Raw genomic sequence first — 27,825 nt, 5'->3', positions numbered from 1 at the left:
ACACTAGTTGGAAAGCAATTTTATTTGAGCTATAAAAATAAGGAAGCTTAGGAGCTTTAATCTTTAACAGAATTGCTGATGTAGCAGTTGGCATATAACATGCCCTAAAACCTAGAATGTTGATAAATTCACATTAATTTGTATTGTAGATAAAAGTCCAAAGTACTAATTAGCTAAAAGGCTGCCATGATTTTTCCAGATGACCAGGTTAAAGTGACTGGTTGTTTGGGTGACATTATAAGTAGTAATGGCAATAATTATTAAACCCTTTACTGTCCTGCAATTATGAGTGAAGCATCCACTGAAATGCCACATCAAAAAAAATTTTCTTTTTGCTTATGAATTCAGTTTCTTTGTTCACCATCAAGTACAGTCTACAGATAGTGGTACCATAATGGTCCTTTTCTTAATGCATCTTTTTCTTTGAACAATTTCTTCCAGCACATTTGGTGGAAAGGTGATAGGCCTGTATAAAATTTCTATCTGCCTTGGAGGGAAGGGAAGGGACTTATAGGGAAAGACTGAAAGACCACAGTACATTTAATCCAAAGGAAAGGGGAAAATTAAGTTTTATTGGCAGCCTAAAATCTTATGAAAGATTCATTTGCTTCGGTGTGATGAAGAAAGAGAACTTGATCCTTCAAGAGAATCTAAAACGCAATTGAAAGCACCACTGAATCTCGTCCAGAGAGAAGTATCTGAATGTAAGGGAAGTATAAAGTATAATGTAATCAAGTCATCCTGGACATTGTCCAGGCTCAATCCTGCAGTGATTGCATTAGTCATTTGTATGGCCAGAATTTGATACTCACCCTGTTGATTTATTTTTTAAGTCTTTGTATGCTGGCTCCTTTTTTCACTTTCCAAATGTTTTTAGTAAGTTTCTGACTTTTGGATTGAAGATTTCATCTCAGAGTAAAATTCTAGAAGAGTGTTCGGATGCTTTGACAGAGAAAAAGAAAAGATTTACTTTTATCTGGCATCAAAGTAGCCAGATATACCTGCATCTTATTTTCAATGTATCATAACTGCATTCAGTAAGTCTTTCATTCAACATGCATTTCCTGAATACTGGCTAGGGTCTCATGCCTGTCACTATGCATAAAACCAAGCACAAGCTGAACCCTACTCTGCTACCCAAGGCTGTCACCTTTCCTGAGTCTTGATATTTTCAGAAATGCATAATGTCCTCTTCCAACTACTTCAAATATTGCTCACCTGGTGTTAGTTGGAGAAACTTTCAATCCATCTCCAACATCCTGACCCAAGCTGTCAGAGTGAATAAAGCACAAGGGGGAAATGACAGAGAGAATTTTAGAAGCTGGGGCTCCAAAGTGAGGCTGAGAGAGAACTGAAGCACTGACATAGATAATACAGCCACAGATTCCCTTCTCTTTTAAAAACTCATGGAATTTGCAAGTTCTCCAGGGTCTTGAAATATTTTGTCTTAAAAGTGTCCCAAAGAAATAGCTCTCACTCAATAAACTGCAGAGAATATACACAGCTGCTGTGGAGAAGTAGCATTTCAGATGGTCTTATTTTCCCAGGAAAGAAAAGGAAAGAAATCCTAAGTCTATGGTGACCACCTTGGGATCGTTGAGTTTTTTTTTATAAAACTACTTCAGTTACAAGTAAATGTTGATTTTGATGGCAGATTAAAAGTCAATGATTATTAACAATGTATATAGAATTATTTTCCTAATGCCATTTTCCTAGTGGCATAGAGATCTTTCTTAAGTGATTCCACAATCTTCAGAATTATTATCTTCAGATATGATTTTCATGAGTTCCGATGCCTATTTATAATATGGGTATTATTATAAAATGCCCTTTGTGCTAGCAACTAAATGAAAAGACATGTTTAATCTTTGAAACCTCAGTTGCTACCTTGCCATAGGTATTTAATAAAAGTCTTAAAATCAATCCTGCAAAGCTCAGACTTTGAGAAGAAGAAATAGTTCACAATAGTTTATTCCAGGTAAGCATGAGCCTGAAAAAAACTGCCGTTTCTCAACAAAGAACCTTTTATCTTAGAAGCAAAATAAAAAAGTTTCTGGGTAAAAATCAATTTTGAAAATATATTAGTAACTTGATTGTATTTTCTCTGTGTTTCTGAATTATTCTAGTTAATCGTAACATATGTTTAATTTTTTACAAGTATAGTATTTATTTTTTATACTTTAAAAAGTCCCGTTTAATAAAGGTAGTATTTTTGTATTTACTCCATTTATACTGAGGATTTTAACACCCTCTAATGACCTAAAGAGATCTCTCTAGAAGATACACCGTATTAGTTTCAAGATTAAGTAGGGAATATCTAATGTATTTGCCCAATTAACTAAGATGAAAGAAAGGGTGCAGCTTGCAATTTTGAGCCTTTATTGATCCAAAAGTCAGTATTTTTAAAGTACTTATGTTTAAAAGCATTCAACTTAGAGCTATAAACTAGAAAAATATATAGGAATATGGCCTGAAAATAGTTGGCATATATTTTTCACTTTTCTGGAAGCAGTGGCTGTGTTCTAAAAGTGCATGCAGAACAGTGCTTGTGAGATTACGATTAACAAAAGCCCTGAAATTGTATAACAAAATATAAGTCTGTTGGGTAGGAAGAGAGGAAGGTTGAGAGAAAACATGTATGTTCAGTAATTTCTATATGTCAAGTCCTATTCAAGACATTGGAAATACAATGTTAGGAATACGCAGATCCAACCTCGGGTAGCTTTTGTCTTGTCAGGGAATATCAGCAATTAAATATATAAGCAAATAAATAACTTTCAGAAATACATCGAAATTTATGCTCTGAAGTTACCATAATTTTAAGAGCTCAAAAGCAGAGATGGCCCCAAACAGAATATGCAGACTAACAATAGTTTTAGGACACCAAAGACTCAGCTTTTAGAATTATTAAGTATAACATATTTTTAAAGATGCATAAGATGTTTCAATGTTTTTAAAATACATGGTCTGATAAAAAAAAAATGATCACCGAAGAAGTATTATTCAGAAATAGCCATAACAGGGCCAGGGATTTAGCTCAGTGGTTTCGCCGCCTGCTGCGCAAGCACAAGGACCCAAGTTTGATCCCCTGTACCAAAAAGAAAAAAAAGAAAGAAAGAAAGAAAGAAAGAGCCATAACAATTGAGGAAAAAAAATCAACATTTGGGAATAAAATATAAATTGGCTGAAGATGGAATTCCAGTGAGTGACTGGGACATGAGAACAGAGAGAATTAGAGAACTATATACTAGATTTGGAGACATTATCTGAAGCACGGCCTAGAGAGAAAACACACGCCATATGAAAGAAAAGGGAAATAGATCCTACATGTGTCTTATTTAACTTCAGAAGGAGAGAACACTACAAAATGCAGAAGGGATATGTATGAAGAGACAATCACTGAAAAATTTTCACAACTGATGAAAGGTGTAAATACATAGGAAAAGGAAATTCTGTGCACATTAAGTACTATACTAAGTACATAGTTAAAAATTTTTTAATACTACAGGATGTCAAAGACAAGAAAAAGAACTGTTGAAAAAGAAAGAAAAGACATCATTTGTCAGGAATGATAATTATACAGATAACCAACCCCTCAATGGCTAAAACAGAAGACAAAAACTTTATCATCTTAAAAGTCCTGCATGAATATAATTATTAATTAGAATTGTAAATCCAGTAAAGCTGTCATTTCAAAATAAAGATAAATTGAAGATATTTTCAGATGAACAAAAATTGAATGAGTTTACCACCTAGAGACCTTCACTAAAGGAGCTTTTATATTATGTCATTCATGAACAAGAAAAATGGTACTGTAAATGTTTTACATAAATAATATAGACTATTTGATGGTGAAAATTTCACATTTCTGTAAACATTAAATACTATAAAATTGTACCTTTTGTGTAAATTATATGGTACATGAATTATAACTCAATAAAGCTGTTCAAAAAAACGTAGAGTACAAAGTTCGTCCTTTGCAATATAAACTGGGACTTGAGAATGTGGCAAAATGAATATCAGAACTTCTCTTTTAGACATTTATGCTCCTTGAGTTAAATGAATAGAAATATCCTGACCAGAGTTACACTAACGTGTATTTCAACTTGATCAAAGAATTATCAGAGCTACTTACATATCAAGAATTTTTTTTCCAGTACTGGGCATGGAGCCCAGTGTCTGGTGTATGCTAGGCAAGTCTTCTACCACTCAGCTACATCTTTAGCTCAGCTCAAGATTTTTTTTTTAGTGAAAATTTTTGAGTTTCATATATTAATAAGTGTGTTCTGCTAATCATTTTGAAAAACATTGACTAACCAAATTTCTTAGCCATACTATAAAAAAATTGTTTCCAAAGACAAGTCTATAAAGTAAGTTCAGAGAAGTCTTGTTTTCATTTTCACTTCCCTAAGCATTTCCTCTTCTCATATTCATAGCTAATATTTGATTTATATTTCCACCATTTTTGTTTGATGTCTCAAAACCCTTTGATCCTAGCTAAATCCAAGTGTGTATGTGCACAATACAATATAACATAAATATGTAGGAACACACACACATATATATATATATATATATATATATAGACGAAAGTAAATTCAATGAAAGAGAAGGGAAAAAATTAAAAGTGCTTGCAAAAGAAAATATTACTGTAAGCATTTGAATCTAGACAGGACAGTAAGAAAGGGAGAAAACAGGAGGAGGAAGAGAAAAACTGGTAGTATCAGTTGAGCAGAGATCTCATTGCAATGTGAAATCTGCTGAAATGGTGACAACAGGCAAGTCAGTGGACAGAGGACATAGTCAACAGTGAGCTGTGTGACTTGAGATTTCGGACATGGTATAGTTATTGGAAGTGACAAATCTCACAAGACCCATAAGAGTGGGTAGCTGGGGTGAGGTAGAGGAAATGTCAACCAAATTAAAGAGCTTGAGTTGCGAGTGCATTGTGCCAAGTGACTTATTTATGTATATTTTGAAATGACCAAGAGTCATGTCAGTAGTTGTGGAGAAGAGAGGGTCTGAATGCCATGCTGAAGCCCTCGGCAACGAATGGTAATAGACCAGGAGCATCACGGAGTGTGGGAGATAGTAAGGGTGGGAGTACGTGCTTCCAAGCAACTGGTGACTGTGAAGAAGGAAGGACAATGAGTGGTCAAGAGAAATAATGGGGAGCAAAGATGGTGTACAAACCACAACAAGGTCCTGAAGCACTTGAGATATGTGGGAGTTGAGGACAGCTGCACTGCAAGGTCTATAGGAAAAAACAATGTTCTGGGACAGACAATTTCCTGGGAAGCAAAAAGTAGAAGTAAAGTTACAACAGATAGAGAGAAGATAATAAACCCAAAGCTTCCAAAGACATAGTTTAAAGGTTTAGGAAGACAGAGAAAGATGAGAGATGAGAAGTCAGATTCGCACTTCCCATGACGGCAAAGGTGAACTTTCAGATGAGATGGGAAAGATTTTACTCAACCAAGAAAAAGGTTAGTAATCCAAACTGCAAGCTCTACAACAATGTTTTGACTGTGGCAGTAACAATGCCTTAAAGAGTTGTAAACGATATCTGGAGAGGGGTGGGTGAAGGGGAAAAGCTCTTTTGCTTTTGGAGAGCTTCTTTCAGCTCACTTCGCCTCTAGACTGGAGTTGTGCTACTGCGAATCTCTGAAAGTACATGCTTGTGGTTCCAGTCGACACTCACTTAAATAGCATCTAGATGCTGTCACTTAATGTGTGCCTTCTCACATCAGATCCAGACAAGTCTGCATGGTGTGGACTGAGAAAGTGGCAAGGTAGGCCCCAGGGATGAAGAGAGAATTTCAGAGCCAACCAGAAAAAGTTGTGAAGGAGTGGAAGCTTGCCCTTGGAGTCCCATGCAGTCTCCCAGGACCTGCCCCTGACCTTCGCTCCAGGCCATTCATTACCACCCTCACCCTCGTCCTGCCCTCACTGAAACTGACCCAGATTTTACCCATTCCTTCCTAGGAGTAATCGAGCCACCCCAGCAGTTCTCCAATCATGCTTAGGTGAAACTGTGAGATTCAGAGGCTCCTTTGCCAATGAAATACCATTTTCCCCAACTTGCAGTAATAACATTAAAAGTAGTACTCATGACTACAGCATTTTCAATTTAAAGTAACTTGGCACACATATTTTCTGAAAATATGTGACCCCCTTCTTCAGCCCATCTATACTACATGAGGCTACCATGAAATGCCCTTCAAAGTCATTATTAATTAATGCATTATATTTAATTAATGAAGGTAACTATTTCCAGACTCCATTGTGTTACACAAAAAAGGCACTGTGAATGTTTAGATGTCTGTGTTCAGAAGTGTGAGGACCACTGGAAATCGTACCTCTGACTACAGGCGTGGACAAGGGTCCTCTGCGGCATTTAGGACTCTCCAAAGCCAGTTGCCCGATTATGTGAGACTGTATCGTCTACTAAGACATCTAGAGAGATGCTTGGGACAGAACTGGTACTCTGTCTGAAATCACCAGCTATTTTCCCCAACACTTAGAGCCCTGTGGAAGAAGCACTGGTCTTGGTTTTGGAAACAGGGATGTCCAACCTTTGATACTCCAAGCAAGTTGTTTGATTTAGCTAACCTTCATTTTCTTTGTTGAGACAGGAAAATCAAACCTTACTGTTTTCAGTTGTTCTAAGGATTATACTAAACCATGTAATAACTCAGAGCCCACGAATTCTGATACAGGAACCACAGAGGAAACCGCTTTATTTCAACAGTGGTCAGCAGGCCTGCATGTAGAGAGCTTCGATCCCTGACGAGTTAGGCGACTATTGTACACAGAATTAACAGCTCAATTTCTGTGTTTCTCTGAAAGCATATGTCATCCCAGAGCATCAGGCTATCAAATCAGTTGAAGAAAGTGAAAATAGTACAGAAGCCATTCACAGAACAGTACAGATAGGCCTCAATGCAAACACTTCTGAGCTGACTTGAATCTTTTCAGGATTACTGTTAAAAAAAAGAAAAACAAACCCACAAAGTTATTCTTCTTCTTCTGCCCTTAAAATGTGCTTCCTGCAAAAGGAAAGTCTACCATTGTCTGGCTCACAGAAAATGTCACAGTTCTTCACTTAATCTTACCATACAAAATCTTTGGCTTTCTTAAACAACTAATTCTCAGTATACATTGTGGCTGGCCAGGCAGTCACGGAGTATTTCTTCGAAATCACCTGGGAAATGTATCAGTAGGTCTTGCTACACAACAGTAAAACTAGCTGCTGTATATTATGATCCACAAACAAACTGCCTGCTGCTTGCTCTCCATTTCTTAAGCAAACTTCCTTTCCAGTTTATTTTCCATAATGTAACCATTCTAGGCCAACACGAGCTGAGCTCACTCAGACCACATGTATTGAAAAAGGTGCCACTGAACTTTGCAAATGGGAAGAGAGAGACATTGGCTATTAATCTGGGTCCACAGAGAAAGAAAAAGGCTATTTTTACTTCTAAGAGCTGCAAGAAAAAAATAATCTCACTCCTTGAAGCCGCTCTGTAGCTTTGTAGGCAAGTTAGCTGGCACAGGTAAAGACAGCTGAAGGTGAGCTCATCCCACCCCCACTGGGAGCAGGAAGGATCCAAAGGTGTCCACAGATTTGCTGAGGACAGTCTCCAAGCCAGCCCTCCTCCTCGGGGTCTGTCCAGCTGAAGGTGAGGAAGGGTTTTGTCACTGCCATTGTGCCTCGGGCAAAAAACACGCATTGCTATATATTTCTGCGTGACTTCTGCTGAGCAGGCCTCAAGTAATATAGTCAAAACTTCGTGAAAATATAAAAAATAGAAAACTGGCTATTTGATAGCCTCGATTCCCAAAAATGTTCATTTGTTTCCACTTCCAGGTTATAGGATGAATTTGCAGCTCTTCACTTAGAGTCAGAAGATGACAAAGGAAAGATGACCTGCATGGGCAAGTTGTGCTGTGGCAGAATCCGCCAGCTGCAGGAATACACTGGGAGCTCAGGGGTCCACACTGCAAGAAAGAGGCCCACAGATCCCAGCAGGGCCTTGATCAGGGGAAACCAAGGACTCGCTTCCTGGGGCAGCCAAGACTACTTAACTTCACCACACCCCCAATGCCACTTTTTTTTTAAAGATCAAACCCAGGGCCTCACATATGCTAGGCAAGCGCTGTACCACTGTGCTACATCCCAGTCCCCACACTGCAATTTTATAAGTACATTACTACAGTGTGGCCCAAACTGGTAAAGGAGATTTTGAGAGGAATACAAATTCTGTTTTTAAAAGTTGTACTTGTATTTGACATACATTTTTCAAAAATATGACTCAGACATAGAGCCCATGATTTCGAAAATAACAGGTGTTTGTTCTAAAACAAGGTGAAATTTATTTAGGGCTTCCAAATGAGTTCGTCCACAGAAGTAGTTAAGTAATTAGCACTACAAGTGTTAAATATAAATGGCAGAAATGTGAAGTTGGCCCACATGTGACAGATTTAGAACTGCTTAATTAAGGTGCTGACACAAAAAAAGAGACTTGCATGTTCCTATTCAAGCCACAAGTCCCTGACCCATGAAGCAGAGTCCTTTGGTTTTTCTGTCCCACAAAGTTTATCATGAACTGTTCTATGGGTGTACAGGTCACTGTTTCCTCCACTGCCATGGGCCATGGGATGATGATCCCGTCTGGGTACTAGCCAAAAGGGTATCCTGTCAGCAATTTCCCTCCTCTGCCCATAACAAATACTGCCACACTTGTCTCTCACACACCCTGGCCTCAAAGATTTAAGTGATTCTCTACTAAAGGAGTTCCCACAAAGGTCCTAAAGTTCAGAATGTAACTGGGGCAGGGCAAGCAGGTGACAGGAGGAGTTCCCATTAGAAATGGTGTCTTTGGAGCAGCCATCTTGTTCTGTCATCCTGTCAGAGGAAGCAGGCCTCCCAAGCACAGGCCCCTGAATGCCTTCCTGTCTCCTGGCCAGCACTCCTTGCTCACATGTCCCACCCTATGCCCACATCCCATGCCCTCTTACAGTTCTGACAATGGAGAACTTACCCAAGGTACTGCTTCCCATACTCTATGTATGTATGTTCGGGGCAGTGTGGGGATGATAAAATGGGAATCATTCTCAGATACCAGCCCACATTTGCTAAATTTGTTACGTTAAAATCTAAGCAATAAGAGAGAGGCTGAAAATATCATGGCCCCTCAAAAGTTTTTCCTAGGTCTTCACATAGAGCGGCCTTCATGAAACATCAGCCATGTCTCCTACAAAGGATGCTACATGGTTTTCCTTTGGCTCTTCCTTGCAAAATTCATTTGGGTGAGCCAAACAACACTTATCCATCATGGTTTATACACCTATCCACCTGTCATCTAGAGTGCAATAGATTGTATGATACCTGTCTCTTTTTCCAATGCTGAGCCCCATGCTGGGCTTTTAAAATGTTGGCTGAATGAATAAATAACCACAGGAATAAAAATGAAGATGACGGAAGTGAAATGCCATGTTGAGATAGAAAATACAGTTTTCTTTTATTAAAAAAATCCAGAACTATGTCATGTGCCTCAGAAATTCTGCAATGGACAGTAGTATTTTCCCCCAAGATGCACTGATGGCTTTCCCTGCCAATTAAAGTTATTACATGTTTTCTCAGCTTCCCACTGCATTTCCCCCTGTACATGCTCAGCTTCCACTGTTTCCACAGGCTATATTTATCTCCTCACTTCATTTTGGACACAATATGGCCACAGAAATCTATAGGGGAAAAAAGAAATGAAATCCATGAGGCAGAGTGACCTAGATTACTTTTTACCTAGATTACCTTTCAGGTCCCTCAGGCCCATCCTATCTATATCTAGGCCATTTGGTTTGAGTGACAAGCAGACCGATGGATGATACTGAGCTGACTTTAATTTGTGGTTGTATGTCATAATAAATTAGTCTTTTTTTTAGTAGTAGGGCTTAGAAAATGGTCTGCTTAGTGACATGTGCTAAAAAAAGGAAGATGGGATATTTAGCATAAATGGACAAACTGTCATACAAGGCTTTTTGTGGACAAAAAGATCAAAGATGGTAAAATCTCCTTATTTCCCTTCCACCATGATATGTACACATATGAAGGCAGTTTTCTAGGTGAATGGTTTGTATTAATCTTGTGGTGCTGTTGTAAAAAAAGTACCGCAGACTGGGTTTACAACAGAAATCTATCTTCTCACTTTCCGGATACTGCATGTCCAAGAGCAAGGTACCAACAGGTTGGTTTCTCCTGAAGCTGCTCTCTTTAACTTGCAAGTGGCCACTTTCTCAATACAGTTTCATATGGTCTTTCTTCTTTGTGTCCAAATTTCCTCTTCCTGGGCTGGACATATGGTTTAGAGTACTTGCCTAGCATATCACAATCTTTTAACTTAAAGGTCATGGTGCCATCCTATTAACTTGCTTGATTTGTCACTACAAAGGTTCTTCAGAATTATACTGAAGGGAGGAACTATATATGACAGTGAGAAAATTAAGGTTCAATCTCTAAGGAAACCAAATAAATATGCACACTGAGGATTAAGAGTTTAGACTGTTAAAAAAAAAAAGCAGTTCAAGTTCAAACTAAGCCTGGGGTGACAAACTCAAAAGCTCCCTGGTACAACAGATAGTCATCAACATGGTCTGCAACACACTATAGGGGTTGGGGTTGCAAAGTACAGGCTACAGCAAGCTAGAGAAGGTATGACCAAAAGGCTGTCAGGCTCGATTTTTCAAACACATCAGCCAATTTGTGTGCCCTGAAGAAGATACTGAAGACCCTCTCTGCTGCACACTTAAAAGGTGTCCTTCCCATATGTCCTGTGACATTTTCTCCTTTTTCTCTTTGCTTTTCTCCAGCCTTATCCAGAAGATTTTGCTTTGGGGGCAGCCCAAGACATCAAGCTGCTCGCCTACAGTTGGAATGCAATAGCTGCCAACTACCCTGCTCCCCAGTCAGTGTTAGCCATGAAGGCAGTTATCCTCTTATAAGCATGTTCTTGCTTCATTTCCATTCTCTTTGGGCTTGGATGTCACATGGACAGCAGCAGGCCTGGGGCCCAAGTGAAACTCCAGAAGCAGAAAGCTAGAGCACATGCAAACTTACAGGTTCTATAAGGCATTGTGAGTCAAAACCAGATAAGTAACAGAAACCAAGGACTCATGAATGTCACCAGGGAGAATAAATTGGCACATTCATATTCTAAGCCAGTGGTTCCTAACAGTGAGTAGTAAGTAGATGAAGGAATGGTTTTAGGTTGATTTAGAAATTATGAACTAAATTTCTCTGAAGAAGCTGCATCTATTTAAAGATCCTGCAGACTGCTTGACCTTGGCTAAATAAGACCTTGTGATTGTGGAGAGATGGAATGTTGTAGCTCAAGAGCCAAATTATTTCAATCTGTCTAAGGCCCCTTAGTAGCCATTTACCCAACTTTTGTGTCTGACTTAATGTTTGTGACAATTACATAAACTTCTCAGAATGCGTCACTAATCTTAGCAGCACTCTAGCCTCCACTACCTAAAACCAAGAATGGTATAACATCTGAAGCCTGTAGGAGAGATTTCCCCACCTGACTGTAACCTGCCTGCCTGGTATTCCCACCAATATAACTGGTAAATGAATTTATTTATGTCCTTCTTTGTTTCATGACTATAAAAATTCATTTAACCTCTTCCATAGTGGAACATGTCATTCAGAGTAACTTGAACTTCGTCCTAGAGCCACAGAAATTCATATCTGGCTCAGAATAAATCATTTTCTATCTTTCTTTAAAGCAGGGCTGTTATTTTATATTGACAAAACACTTTGCAAAGTATGCATTCCTACTGCCTCGAACCCTTATTGAATTTTTACCACAGCCATAAGATTAGCGGCTGCTACTGTTTGAATATCCTTTCAAAATTCACATTGAAACTTAGTCCCCAAATTTATATAAACATAGTATTTGGATGTAGAGCTTTCTCGGGGTGATTGGGATAAGATCATTTGGGTGCCCTGCCGGCATGAGGAGACTGGTGGCTTTATAAGAGGAAGAGACCTGCCCTACCATGCAACATTCTCTGCCATATGATGTAACAATAAAGCCCTTCCCAGAAGCCCACACCTTGATAGTGGACTTGCCAGCACCCAACTGTAAGAAATAACTTTCTTTTCTTTGTAAATTACCCAGTCTGTGGTGGAAGTCAACAATGACATGGAAAATGGATGAAGACAGCACTCAATGGAATCTTAGGGATAGAGGAACCAAAGTATAGACAGAGGATATTTGTTTAGTCATAGCTACTCTGATAATCCTATTAGTCAGATACTATCAAGAAATATTCCTCATTGTTTCTTTTTCAAGAGGAAAGCTATCACTGTAACTTTTAAACTACAAACTTTTAATTGTTGCACTCAGAAGACTTATAAAAGGCCAGGGATTTAGCTCAGTGGTTTCGTTGCCTACTGTGCAAGCGCAAGGATCCAAGTTCAATCCCTGGTGCCAAAAAAAAAAAACCCACAAAAAAAGACTTGGAAAGATTTATTTTATTAGTAAATCTTAGAATCAAAAGCTGGTTATCTTAATCTGTTTGAGTTTATATAATAGAATACTATAGAGTGAGTGGCTTAAACAATAAGATTTACTTATTTTTTGTAGTTCTGAAGGTTAGGAAATCCAAGATCAAGGTGTAAGAAGATTCAATGTCTGCCAAGGGTCCTGTTCAAGGTTCATAAACCATTAACTTTTCACTGGGTCCTCACCCAGCAGAAAGAGGGCCACAGAGGCCTCCCCAGGGTTCCTTTAATAAGAGCACTAATCTCATCCACAAGGGCTCCACCCTCATAATACAATCATCCCCCCAAAACCCCCACCTTCTACTAACATCACATTGGGAGTTAAGATCTCAACATACGAATTTTGGAAGAGACACAAACATTCAGACCATTTTACTGGCATGCTTTGTCCTTCTTTCTTTTTAGAAAGCAACCCACCCAGATCTCATCTTATTAAAAAGCTTCTGCACTGCAAGAGAAACCACCAACAGAGCTAAGAGACAACCTACAATGTGGAAAAAAAATTTTTTGCAGCTGTACCTCAGACAAAGGTCTACTGACTAGGATATATAAAGAATGAAGCCTATGTAAATAGGGAAGGGTGGAAGGGGTGAAGGGCGCACAGGTAATGGGGGAAAAAATAAGAACCAAGATACATCATGTTCAGGTACAAGCACCCAATGATAAATGTAAACATATTGTATACCTAAAGTGTACCAATAAAAGAATTTAAGCAAAAAAAAAAAAAGAAAAAAAGAAAGCAACCCACCCAGAGAGGGCATAAGTTACTCTTGTGACCAGCCCTACTCAATAGTGGACATGGAGGCACTGTGCATTGGTCCAACATTGCATGCATCTGCTCGGAAAAGCCTGCCTAATTCTAGGGTCCAGCATGGGTTAAGGTCACTCTGCTAACAAATCTAAAGCCATATCCACTAAATCACTGTCAATACTGAAGATAATAGTTTGTCCTCCATCTGTTATTCTTTTACTTATCATTGTTTTCAGAGCCTGAGGATACAAAACTCCCCATTGGTGAAATCAAATCCAGAGACTATTGTTGTAATAATGACAAAATATGAAATTGCTTGGTAATGAATGAACGTCTGGATGGTTTTAGTGCTGTCCACAACAGGTAGTGTCCTTAATGCTAGCATGAGTACAAGTATTAATACACACATGCACCCACATGGGCACAGTCGTGCATGCACTTATGTAGCATCTTCTGTATCAAATCAGAGCCTTATAAGATTTCAAGGCATGAGCTAGGGGTTCTGTATACAAATTCTTCCTAATGCAATCACTTAATTCTGTCACATCTACCTGCCTATCAAACATCTTTAAAATCATTTCAAATTACAAAACACAAATTCATTTGAAAATATCCTAAGACCAAACTATACATCAAACTTAAAGGTTTTTCCTAAAGCCTTTATAAGTGTACCAACTATTATCTAACCCCAACAAATTTCTCCAAAGTGGTTATGGAACACACGAACTTAATATGAAAGATTGATTTCCAACATGACTAAGATAATGTGAAATTTTTAAGAAAACAAGCAGAAATGGTACTTGCTTGGTTTAGTCAACAGATGATATATTTATTACCATTTACCAAACAGCAGCAAGATTAAGACATTCACTTATGTCTGATTCTCAAAAACATGAAAGATAAGAAAAACAACCTTGCAATTTGGGATAACCAATTAGAGTTATTATCAGTAAGACTGAATTGACTCAAAAAGCAATTCCACATAGGCTTTTCTTCTGGATGATCAAGTCCCTCAAAACAATGAAAGTTACTTTTTCTCATTAAAAGACATTTTGGAGGCTGAAAGATTCTAAGTTTAAAGGAAGTTTCTAAATGTGAATGAGTTTGCTGATGAAGGTAGAAGTTATAGTTTCCCGTGTCAAACACAGCATGATTCCTGAAAGCTCTGCACTATAGTCAAAGAGCAGCTCACATAGCAAAGGGTGAGAAGATGCCTGGAGTGGCCCCTCTGAAATGTGATTGTCCCCATAGGCAACCTTTCCACTGAGCATCACACCCTGAACTGGGTGCTTCCACAGCATCAATCAATGGGTTTCTACCTTTCTGGAGTTGAAGAAATCTCCCAGTTCTCATCCCACATAAAGCAATGAGAAAAGCCTAGGTTATTATCAGTATTCCCCTTCCTGAGCACCCTGAGGAGCAACTTTTTTTTTTCTTTTCCTTTTTTTTTTTTGGTACTGGGGATCGAACTCAGATCCTTGCGCTTGCACAGCAGGCGGCAAAACCACTGAGCTAAATCCCCGGCCCAAGGGCAACTTTTCATGAGCAACCAAATGAAAAGTATTACACGGCATCTACTACATTGCTCATTAAATTGTAAACCTATGTCATGCAATATGGCAATCCACCCTCTCCATAGGCTGGACTGTGTTTTGTGAATATGGCATTACCATTCCAGCCTAAGGTTGGAACAACATCTTCTGGAATATTCTTCCTGTAATGTCTTCAGTTAAATCTACCCGAGGTCCTTGTGGAAATGTGGAAAGCAGAAGTACAATAGAAGCCATTACTCTGACGGGACCATGGAAGTCAGGTGGTAACAACAGGTGTAATGTGCCTAAAGAGCTGCAGCTCTCAGGCTGTTTTCTCAATTTCATATCATGCCACAAAATACTTGACTGCATTTCCCACAGTGATAGCAGCTTCCACAGATCTGTCCATGAGCTCCTCCTTCAGTGAGATCCTTTTTTCCCAATTCTGCTTAAAACAGATATTTTAGGAGTTTTCTGCTTTGGAGATTTTCCTGTGAATTTTGACCTGCACATCAGCACTAATGCTTCAGGCTGTGATGTAAGTGACTTTTTCTGTTCTCTGATTCTTCTTCTTGAGTTGCTCTTTCCTGGTTTTTCCCACGTGTGTATCAATTCCAGTTCCTAGAGTAAAATCCACAGTATTCTAGTGTTAAATTTTGGTTTTGTTTTTGGTAAGTCCTGGTCAAGTTTTGTACTGAATGTAGTTACTGAATCTCAGAGAAATAAATCTGAAGTTTGTTCTCTATTCTGATTGTATATAATGGCAATTAATGACTCTGTCATAGTAAGTGGAACAATAATTGTCCATGACATCCAGGGGCAAAAGTTACTCACATTCTGACTTGAAGACAGTTACAACTGGGTGCCTACAAAACTCAAGGCCTCGGGTAACCAAGTCGCAGCATGATGTGATACTATATTGGAAAAGAAAAGAAAGACTGCACAGTTCCTTGTCTAGCAATAGAGCTTGAAGAAAAAAATTATCATCTCAGTGTTTAAAATTTCCCAAACAGGACACAAGAAAGATTCACAAAACACTTAGGATTCTTTGGAAGAAATCATTGTCTCCTTTACACACAGGATCGATAGTTCCAAAAAGTAAACTCAATAAATATCTGAATCTATTGATGACTAAGAGTGAATATTGAATTTATGACTTTAAGAGGTCTCATGCTAAAGTTCAGACATCGATTGGTAATATAATGGAGTCCTGAAAGATCAGGCAGATTCAAAAATGCTGACGACCTCGAGCACACAAATTCTGCTGAGCACCCTCTTCCAAAAAGAGCGGCTCTTCATCTCCTCCCTGAAGCAACTAGCCCTCCATATCTGAAGAATTGGCAGGGCTCAGAGAAACGATGATCCTTCTCAAGACCCATCCCCATGACCTCTCACTGCTCCTGGCCATCAATCCAGCCTCAAGTCACAGTAGGTCCCAGGGGGTCAGATACAAAGAGTAGCCCGGAAGAGGTCCCATATATGCCAGATCAATCACCAAATTTTACCACCTTATACCTATGGTAACCTTATACCTATGGACTATATGTGGAAATGGATTTTTGAAATTTTAATTCAGGGTAGGAAGAATTTAATGTTAATGCTCAGGTGAAACCCATCCTGCCAATGCCCTTAATGTTTGTTAGAATCCAGAGAGTCTGGATTCTACATGTTCTCGTGTACCTCTTGGCATAAGTCTAACAGTTTGCTCAAACCTGGACTCAAAGATGACCTAAGCAGAATGGAAGTGAGATGCCAGTACTTTAAAAGAAGGTATGCAAAGGCTTAGGAAGATTAGAACACTAGAGTATATTTAGGTGCTCACCTATCACATACCTGTCATAGTTTCCAAAGGACAGTCTCTTTCACCCAAGTTTTAAGAAATTTGTGAAGGGGCACAGCACCATGAAATACTCTGTGATATCTTGAAATAACAGGATGAGATGCTGTGTTTAACTGAGCCCCTGAATTCACTGGAAATGGTGAGGTTCCAGATGACGTGGGAACAAATGGTAGCACTTTGTTTCCAGAGACAGGGAGTTGTAGTTATGAGAATGAGCAGAAAGGTTAAGTAATCAGAAAATTTTACACACAGAGTTCTTTAGTGTTGGCTGGTGGATCATTTTGCCACTTTAGGACTAAAATAGATGGACAGACTACTAAAGTTTAACCTTACTTGTCTTGCTCTGGTGAGCAGAAGTCTGTCTTAAATAACTTCCATAGAGATTTGTGGCTCCTCAACCATTTTCAGACTTTAGTTTCTTACCAATACCAGACCCCCTTAAACCAGGTGCCTGTGAAGAAAATAACCAGGTCCCCTTGAAGATGTCACACCTACTCTTCAAAACATATATTGTAAATCTTCCTATAACACTTTTCCAAAACAACTAACAAGCCATACGGCCATTGACCAGAGTAACCATACTTTGGAGAAAGAAATTTCCCAAATTTTTCAGAGATCTCCCTTCCATAGCTCTGAACCAGCATGAGTTCCTAGGACTCCAACTCTAACATAGGCCCTCAGGCAGAGTATTGAGTAGGGGAAGACAAGTGAGTGATCAGAATGAGCTGGGCCTGGATCCCTTCTGGAGCGGACCCAGTGACTTCCCACGGTTGTTTCCCAGATCAGATTGTAACTGATAAAATAACTGCAGTGGACTGTATTGTGTCCCAAAACTCATGTGGAACTCCTAACCCCTGATAACTTATTTAGAGCTATGGCCTCTAAAGAGATAACTAAGTTAAAATTAGGCCAGTGAGCCCCTAATCTCATCTGATGGATGTGGTTATAAGAAGAAGAGATTAGGATATAAAGACAGACACTAGAGATGTGTGCTCAGAGTAAAGGCCATGTGAGGACCCAGTAAAAAGGTGGCCAATCTGCAAACCTAGGAGAGTCCTTGGGTGAAATCCATACTGCCAAAACCTTAATCTGGACACCTAGCTTGAAAAAATAAGAGAAAATGAATGCTTATTTTTTAAGACACCCGATCTATGGTATTATGTTATGGCATCCTTAGAAAAGTAACACATTAACTCTATTGGTTCTCAGAGTATTAAAGGAAAAAGCAAGTGAAGACTTCTATAATTTATTCCATCTACAAAAAAAGAGTTAACCATCCTGGAAGAATTGCAAAGATCAGTGCCATCATGAAGGATGTGAAGAATGAAGGCATTACTAGTCCTACCCAATTCCCACTTAACTCATCTATTTGAATTCAGCAGAAAATAGGTCTTAGGGAATAGCAATGGGTTACTATAAACTTAATCAGCTGTTCAGTTCAATTTAGCTGCTGTTCCAGAAGGTTTTTTTTTTAAACTGGGGTAATAAACATAGCCCTAGATTCTTAGTATTATAGCTGTTGACTGGGGAAGCACTTTTTCTTTATACCCAAAGACCAGAAGAAACAGCTTCCTTTGAGCTTGGAAGATCAGCAATCTGACCTCAAGTTTTTACCCAGTCTCCAGCCTTCGGTCATTATCCAGTCTCAGCAACTTTGGTCATTTTGCCTTACACAGGGCAGTATGCCAAGACACTATATTGATAGTATCGTGTTGATTAGATCTATGTAACAAAAGCCTGGAAACTATTATAGGACACATGCTCCCAGAGAGTGAGAAATAAATACTATGGAATCCTAGGGGTTGGCTGAAATTTCTACATGTTCGGTGATCTAAAGCATATTGAGATGTGCCCTTCAAGGTGGGCTTTTTGCTGATCTAACTCATACCCTTAAAAAGAATGCACAAAAGCAAATGAGCCTGTTTAGATTTGGGACTCAACATATATATCATTTGAGCAGGCTGCTCTGACCCATTTATCTAGTATCCCCTAAAGCTATCTGTTTTGCATGGGGGTGAGAGGAGAAGGCTCTGCCTCTGGTCCAGGTTATCAGGCAAGCAGCTACACTACATAGATTTTATGATCCAGTAGATCTGACAGGGCTTAAAGGGATGCACAGTGAAGGCTGTGTCTGCCCATTAAAGGTGCATCACAATAAAAGCCTTCAAGGGATGGGGATTTAGCTCAGTGGTTCCATGCCTGTCTCACAAGCACAAGGTCCTGAGTTCGATCCCTAGTACCAGAAAAAAAAATCCTTCAGTATTATTGACCAAAGTTGAGTTATCTTCTCCTCTTACCTTGCTCCTTTTGAAAAACAACCTCTGGCCTGTTTAAGGCCTCTAACAGAAACTGAAAGCTTTTTCATAGATCAACAATTTGTTCTTCAAACTGAGTTACCAATCATGAACAGAGTATTGTCTAAACTACCAATCTTGTGACCAGTACAGAAGGAAAACTTGGACCTATTTTACAGATATTTCTATACCATACACCAGGGCCACCTAAAAGTGGCAGCTTGAAATGCTGCACCCCACCCAGGGGTAATGGTGAAGGATGAGGGTAAAGAAAAATCTTGCCAATGGGAAAAATCTTTGGGCATGGAAGTGAATATTTCTTTTGTCTGGGAGGAAAGACTGCCAGAGGTAGAGATCCACACTGCTTCACTGCCTAATTCATGATATGCATTTCTCTGGTTGGTCAGGGATTTGGAAGGTGCACAGTTATGTCCTTTATGATGAGGAGATGAGAAAGGGTTGTTTGGGTAGCTTGGCAAACACTGCGGAAATATTTGTCCCTCATGTGGCCGCTCACTGCCTGGTACTATCAGCAGAGAAAGCTTCATGATTAAGTAGAAAACATGATCCCATTGTGGAGATCAGTCACTCTTTCTCCAGCCACCTCTGGCATCTCCCTGCATGATCTTGCACTAAACGGCAAGGGAAGAAGGCATAGAGATGAGGAAGGCTCAGTGCCATGGGCCCCTACTCAGTAAGTTCACTCTGGCTACAGCATGGCCAATAAGGACATAATCTGCCAACAGCGGGATCAGCACTGGGCCCCAACTAAAGGCAACTAAAGGGAGGCTGATTTGGTGAATAATATCCATCAGGGAAGAGGCAGCAATTTTTTTTCATTTCCTTTGATGTGTATTTGTCCTACCCTCAATACTTCTGGCAAAACCACTGTTTGTGGATTTATAGAATTCTTTATTCACCCTCATGGTATTCCAATCATTATTTCTGACCAAAAGACTCACCTTACATTGAACAAAATGTGACACTAGGCTCATAACTAGGGAATTCCCTGATCTTACCATGTTCTCCATTACTCTGAACCAGGTGACTTGATGGAGAATGACCTAAAGACTTGGTGATTGTGCCAACTGTGAAACTGTACCTTCTGGAGCATGGGTATTGTTACTAGAAGTCAACATATGCTCTGAATTAGTGATCAAAATGTAATAGTCTTTGTACCATAGCCGGGATTCATGGTCTGGAAATCAAGGAATGCAAATGTTAGCAGTGCCTCTCATCATTCCACCTGATGATCCACTAGCAAAATTTCTATGTTTTCATCTCCACAACTTTAGGCCATACTGGTTTAGAAGTTTTATTTCCCAAAGGACAGCTTCTACTGAAGAACACAATAATGGTTTCATTGAACTGGACTTGAGCGCCTTGATCTCTTTATTCCACTGAAGTAACAAGCAAAGAGGGGATCACTGAACTGGATGTAATGATTGATTCTGATGATGAAGGGGAAATTGGAATTCTGTTTCTACTATGCGGGCAAGGAGTATGTCTGGAACCTTAAAAATTCTCCATAGTGCCATTTAACATCTCATATTCTTTACATTTTACCATGTAAAAGTTCATGCATTATTATAACAATCCAATACAGGCAAGATTGCTAATATCAGAGATCCTTTGTAATGGAATTTCAACCCAACTTGGGTGCTTGCTAAGATCAAAGAGAACATAAAGTAAGAAGTGGAAACAGGAAGGAACTTTTAAATGCCAGTTTCAACCATTTATGGACTTTTTTCCTTATTTTGACACAAATAGATTCAAATAGATATAAACAAGTTTTCCCCTCTGCCATTTATCTACTACCCAATTTAGAATATTGATAATGATTAGCCCCGTGTGTCAGAACTTAGTTACAGTTTATCAAGGGGCAATAGTGAGTCAGATAGAAAACAAAAGAACATCGCCTAAGGAAGGATAAAGTGGCATATGGAATTTTTATTGCCTCCTTTGAGAGCAGAGCTAAACTGTTTTTTTGGTTTTATTTTTGCTTTATTTTATTCTGTTTTGTTGTCTCACATGTTATACAGATGCATGATTTTTCTATTGCCCTTATTTCAAATTTAAATATGAGTAAAAGAATTTTTTTTAAAAAGTAGATTATACCAAAGTGTGTTTTTGTCTGTTGGTATATTCCCCTCTAATCTATAACTTGGAAATAGGTATATGGTGGCTTAGAGTTCACCAAGAGAGAAATCTGCAAGAGGCTTGGTGGGCAGAAACAGAGCAGAAGCTACCACTTTCAACAGGCCACGGCGTCAGAAATAGTAACGGATAGCAGTAGAGATGCCCAGAGACCTTCAAGTTCCTGTGAGTCTCCCTGATCCTTGGCCTACCGACCCCAAGCCAAACCCCAAGTGGGAGGCAGCAGCTCCCACTGGCTGCTCCACAAGCCCCTTTTCGCAGTTCCACCCCAGACAGCACACACAGCTTTCAGGATTTTCCTACCAGCTCCATATTTCATCAAAATACAAGGACAGAGATTATAAACCATTTGTTCTGAGGACCCCTTTATATCCTTTAAAACCACTGAAGAACCAAAAGAACTGTAAATGGGTTATAGCTATCAATAGTATAAATTAAGGAATTTTTCTAAAACAAAATGTATACACATATATTCCAGTCTTGATGCATGATCTCAAATCATATAGCTTCTGAAAACTCCCGCTGTACCTGCCTGACAGATTTTAAATGAAAAAGGTAAATACGACCTAGTAGTTATTAAAATAGTTTTGACCTACTAAACATCCAGAAGGGTCCAAGAGACCCATGAAAAGGTCTCAAGAATGCCAACATATTCCCAGATTTATTTTGGAAACCCTTGTTCCAGGCTGCTGCTGTACTGGTGACTTTTTGCAACCCTATAACTCTTCTCTCCAGTCCTTCATTTCACCTTTCTGACATTTAAGTTCTTGTTTCTGCAGAAAGCCTCTTATACTGCATTAAGGGAACAGGAGGTTTTCTATATAAATTAGACCTATCATAAGAAAATGCCACAGGTTTAAACAACAGAAATTTATTCTCTCACAGTTACAGACACTGAAAGTCCAAGATTGAGGTGCCTCGAGTTGGTTTCTCTGAGGCCTCTCTCCCTGGCTTGCAGATGGTCTTCCCTGCATCCCTCATGTCTCTGGGTGTCCAAATTTCCTCTTCTTAAAGGATACCACTCAGGCTGGATTAGAACTGCTGTGGTTTGAATGTTTTATTCCCTCTAAAATCCATGTCAAAATTTAATCCTCAATGCAATGACACTGGGAGGTGTAGGCTTGCAGAAGATATTGGGTCATGAGGACAAAACCAGATTATGTGTCTTTATAAAAGGGCATGGTGGAGCCAGTGAATCCCCTTTCCATCCACCTTCTCCATGTGAGGACACAGCATCCCTCCCACCAGAGGGGTCAGCATCACAGAGACCACCTCGGAAACAAAGATCAGACCTATCCCAGACCTTGAACTTCTTTGCCTCCGGAAATGTGGGGAAAAAAATAGTTTCTATTCTTTGTAATTACCCAGTCTCAAGCATTTTGTTATAGCAGCACAAATAGGCTAAGTCAAGGGCTCACCCTAACAGCCTTATTTTAACTTAATCCCTTCTTTAAAAGCCCCGTCTCTAAATAGAGTAACAGTCTGAGGTCCTAGGGTTTAGAGATTTAACATATGGATTCTGGGAATACACAATTTAGCCATAACACTGTTTAGACACCATTTTCCTGATAAACCCATGATTAAAAATTTCGTACACACAGCTTCACAACTTGGCGTGATTGCTATAAATCAAGATTGGTGACCTATAACAAGCATATTACGGTCTTAAGGGTTTTCAAAATGTAATAAACTCTGTCTCTGTGTGTCTCTGTGTGTGTATAAATTAGCGTGGTAACTACTCTCTAATAGTCACTCCCATGAATTATGCCTCCTTTTATTTCTGCCTTTGGACTATCTTTGGGTTGTCTCCTCATACATTAACATGGGCTGATTCTGTGATTATTTTAAGCAATAAATGCAGCAAAATGATACCAGCTTCAGTCTTAAGTGTTAAGAAAACTAGATGGTTTCTACTTTTGTAATTTGGGGATCCTGAGCCTCCATGTTAAATCCTGCCAAAAGGGCCACACAGGTAGCCACATACAGAGGCCAGAACGGAGGCCACCTGGAGGAGGAGAGGTTCTGAGACTTCTTGAGGAAAGAGATGTCTGGTCAGCCCATATCCAGCAGCACCAGCCTTCCAGTCATCCTTGGTGTGACACCAGTCACATCAAGGAGCCAGTTGGATGTCCAGCACAGCCAAGTCCCCAGATGACTACAGCCCCAACTGAGATCATACAGGACAGAAGAACCACCAGCTAAGCTCACCAAATAGACAGAGAAGCAATCAAGTAGTTGCTGTTTGGTTGTACAATAAGTAAAACAAAATTGGACCCCTCTGGAAGTCATCTGCAGAGACTAAGGAAGCCTCCGATACCCACAGAGAATCTTGACAGCTTTTCTATCCCACTAACAGATGTCACGAAGGCAGGTGGCATTTTATGGACAGATTTCAACCAGAAACAATATACCGATCCACAAGTCTATATGTGTGCGTTCATTGCATATGGGCATGGTAAAATATTCAGAAAACCAGGCTGGGGTTACTTTCTGTATCACTGCTTTTGCTTTCCCCACCATTTCATGATATGAAAGGAGAACATTCTTTTTGAACTTTACTTGATTAAAAATAGACTCCTGGGATTTAATAGGATTCTAGCTAGCCAAACTGGTCATGAATTGTAGTTTGTTCCAGCTTATTCAGCTTATGCTAATTATAGTATAATGCTTAGTTTGGGGGAAAAAAGGAATGATATTGGTGAAATAGAGAAGCCAAATTTTATAATACATTGGTCTCCCATAACCAAGTCTCAATACCCTCATTTGTTGAAGCTTAGTCTTCTGTAAATTGCTCTTAAAAGGGAATTTTATTTAGCTGTAATATTGAGTGAAATGTGTGCATCTACCTGAGAGGTGACAGACTCAACGCTGCTTCTCCAGCGGAGTTGGGGAGACTGGCAGAGGCCCTGGATTAAATTGTTATAAATTCCAGGATACTCTGTACAATGAGGGCTTCTAAAACAATAAAACAGTGTGAAATAAAGTTTTTTAAAAATCCACTTGTTATTAAATGAGTCCCCCTGTGACATAACAATCTCCAGACATAATAAATGAGGAGGAGAACCCAGACTCTACTCTGAATACATCCTTTTCTCTCTCCATACTAATTTCTCCTTAAACCTTTTAAAATTCAAAAGGTGAAATGACATGAAAACTGGGATCAAACATCCCTGAAGCTTATAAGAAATACTTTGTTCATATTATTAAATTGTGGATTATTGCTCCTCTGCATATTTATTTACCAGTGAACCAAAGGTTAATTCTCCCTGTCTGTAAATTAAATGGATTTGTAATTACAGCCTTTGTTTTAATTTGCTTTAAAGATCATTCCTGTTTACGTGTGGACCACAGTTCCATTTTTAAAGGTAATTGCTTCTAAAGCCCAGAGGATGCTAATGCAGATTCCAACTAATACAGTTTAATATCAAGAATTATGATTAAGGATTAACAATGTAAATTTTTATAAAGGAAGCTAAATGCAAATTTCTCCCTGGCCCTCCTGTCAGTAGCTGCCAATTACATTTTGCTGAGAATTTAACCTCCAGGAGCCCTAGGATATTGTACACCTGCAACAACCCCCCCTCCCCAGGCCACATTTATTGCAGGATGCAAATTCTTCAATAAATTGGTCTTCCCAGAAAGAGCCCAGGAAGAAAGGGAAAAAGATCAATTACAGTCCAAGCAGTTCGTATTTTTCATCTCTATACTGAACCTCTCCAAAAAGTTATCTCCAAAGGTTTGGGAGACCTCAGACTGAGCGTGAGATGTTGATTTTGTTGGAGCACATGGGTCAGCCAGATCCAGAAGCAAAGTGGTTCTCCCAAGCTTTTCTCATCCGAGCACCGTAAGCCAGATCGCAGGAAGGCTTGGCAGCTACACGAGGCCACCGTTTCTAAAGAGGCACCATGTATTGCTACACAGGGATGAAGCAAGGAAATTTGTTTTACTTGAACTCTTCTCAGAGAAAACTGCTTCTAAATGGAAGGAATAAACTGTGAAGGTAGGTGACAGGGTATGAAGAGAAATCAGGCATCCTCCGGGCTCTGCGGATGCCGTGTTTCTTTGAAGGAACCACAGGATTTGGGTTTTGTTTTTTATTTTGCTAAGAGAGGAAAGCAAATTTCAGGCCAAAACTTACTTGCTGGAGATTATTATGCAGAAGCTAAAAACTGCCAGAATTTGGTTTCCTTTTATTTTCTCTCCTTATTTGTAGCATCTTTAAATGAATGTTGAAAGGATGCTCAAAGAATAGCACTTTGAAGACTACATCATTACAGCCATCCTCAGAGCCCCCTCTGGCCCTCGCTTTTCCTCTTCTTACCACGGCACGAAGAGATTAAAATGCACTGTGTGGCTCCCTGAGAAACATGGTGCCAACCCTACATGACACCGCTTAGACACCCTGCAGGCCTTGCTTGATTAAAAGAAAAACAACTGGGCCAGTGATGTAGCTCAGCAGTGCCACGCCTGCCTGGCAAGCATGAGGCCCTGAGTTCAATCCCCAGTACCAAAAAAAAAAAAAAAGAAAAGAGAAGAGAAACAACTACACTGAGATCTTCACTTCAGGAGTACTTTATTTAAAAGAACTATGGAACTAGTACCATTTTAACTACTATAGAGGTTAAAATGAGAAATACACAACATGGCCCTTTCCATCAAAGAGCATAGACTCCACTCAGTAAAACAAAATTACATAAACCTCCACCAAATCTTGGTCCATCCTGTAGAAGAACCCTGTTCTTAAATTGGTCCTCATGAAACATGGAGCACATTAGTGCAGAATTATTATAGGAATGGATCTTCAGTGTGTGTGTGTGTGTGTGTGTGTGTGTGTGTGCGCGCACGCGCACACACACGCACGTGACACAGAGCTTCTTAGATCTATAACCAAATTATAAAGGCACAGAGTTAAGGTATTTTAGCAGTAGGCAAATCTCAGCTGCAGAGACAGGAGAAAGAGCCTGTATGCACAGATGCAAAATGTAAAGGAGTCAAAAGAGTCCCTCAGAAATGTAATCATGCTGGACCCCCTACCTGGATAATTGAGAGGGAAATGAGAAAATTGTTTCTGTAATTTCATCTTTTTTTAGGTAAATTAGCAGGATAATTGCCTTGACTCTCCTCTGCCCCCAATGGGTGGAAACACAGCTGGGCTCTGTGTAGAGGCCAAGCTGATCCTGATCCACAGGAAGGTTGCAGAATCACTGTAGGTTGCAGAAATGAATCTGCCCTCTGCCCCTGCTCTTCTTGCAGTTTGCCTCTGTAGAAGACCTTTGTTTGGGGCTGGGATATAATTAAAGCTTATCAGATTATCCCACCCCTTTCCCCATGCACAACTGCAGCCTGTATTATGTTTCTTACTAAATCATCCAAGTACTAGTTTTGGAAAGTTCCTGAACAAATCTTACATCCTTCACAATCAAAGCTTTATCCATGGCTGTGCACAGCATTTCCCTTTATCTGATGTAACCTAAACACTTTACTGTCTTCATTTAATCATAGTTGTTGAATAAACTAATTCACAAATTGTGTAGAATGAAAGAGTGAATGAGTCTCTCCCCTGAGTTCTGGAACCAACATGGAGACTCTATCCTCCAGAGAAGATCTGCATCAAAGGAGCAGGACAATTTGGGAAACCTAGTTCTGCAAAGTGCTTTATCATGAAACATTAGTCCCACAGAGATGAAGGGCCTGAAATGTGTCCACTCCAAAATTTAGGTATTAATCAAGGTGGCAATGTCGGGAAGGAGGGCCTTTGGGTTTATCTGTGGTTTGGTTTGCTTTTAGACAGAGTCTTGCTATGTAGTTCCTCCTTGCTATGTATGATGATCCTCCTGCCTCATCCTCCAGAGTGCTGGGTTTACAGGCATGCACCACCAAACCTGCCTGAAGAAGGGCCTTTGAAGGCGACTGGGTAGCATGGGCATCTCCCACAGAGGTGGGACTGGGATCCTTGTAAAAGGCTTGACAGAAAGACTTCCTTACCTCTTGCCCTCATCTTCCTCCATGTGAAGACACAGCTTGCCCCGTCCCTGAAGATGCAGCCCTCCACAGAGTCTGAATTGGCCTCCAGCCTCCAGAACTACTAGAAATAAACTTCTCCTCTTTATAAGTTACCCAGTCTCAAGTATTCTGTTACAGCACCACAAACAGGCTAAAAGGCAGGTATTCAATGAATGTGACTACTGAGACTCACTTTATAATATCAACACCATCTGGATTTGAGTCACCCTAACTTGGGCTCCAAGGGTGAACTCTGCACAGTTTGCTTAAACAGCAAAATGCTGTGGACATGGACATCAATCTAAAGAAAGTTTTACTTGGATCTTGATGCCTAATGTTCCCGGTAACGTTAATATTTGTCTTTTTTTTTTTTCCTAAACCATCTCCAGTGTAAGAATATATTTCCAAAAAATATGGGTTAGATACTCAACACTGCACAAGTAATCATTTCAAAATTATAAATTCAAGAATCTCTGTTGTTTATTGCCACTGTTTATATATACAGACTATTGACCCACTATAGCACAATTTTTGTATAATTTACTATCTTATCTCTTTTGTTTGCTGAGATTCTTTTCCCAATAAATGTGCTGTGGGCTTTCCAGCAGTTGCCTGTTCTGGGTGTGCTCCCAGCAGCTAGGTTTTCTCTGTACTTCACAGTGTACATGATGTCTTCTAAG

At 39.6% G+C, this 27,825-nt stretch overlaps 1 protein-coding gene across 10 annotated transcripts in view; it reads right to left on the bottom strand.

Moving 5' to 3' along the window:
• Window positions 1–27,825, bottom strand: part of Plcz1 (phospholipase C zeta 1) — a 560,968-nt gene that overhangs the window by 230,671 nt on the left and 302,472 nt on the right. For 8 of the 10 annotated variants that reach the window (XR_015452165.1, XR_015452166.1, XM_087213511.1 and 5 more), the window contains one exon: window positions 813–942. The exons of the other annotated variants lie outside the window; for them this stretch is intronic. The gene's annotated coding sequence lies outside the window, so the exon portion shown is untranslated. The remainder of the gene's footprint in view (window positions 1–812; window positions 943–27,825) is intronic. 10 annotated transcript variants of the gene reach the window in all.

The sequence above is a fragment of the Heterocephalus glaber genome, unplaced genomic scaffold (assembly GCF_053883595.1).
Source record: "Heterocephalus glaber isolate CG9 unplaced genomic scaffold, H.glaber_assembly_v1.0 deba00001444, whole genome shotgun sequence".
In the NCBI taxonomy this organism is placed as follows: Eukaryota; Metazoa; Chordata; class Mammalia; order Rodentia; family Bathyergidae; genus Heterocephalus; species Heterocephalus glaber.
This window is presented reverse-complemented; position numbering and strand designations above follow the sequence as displayed.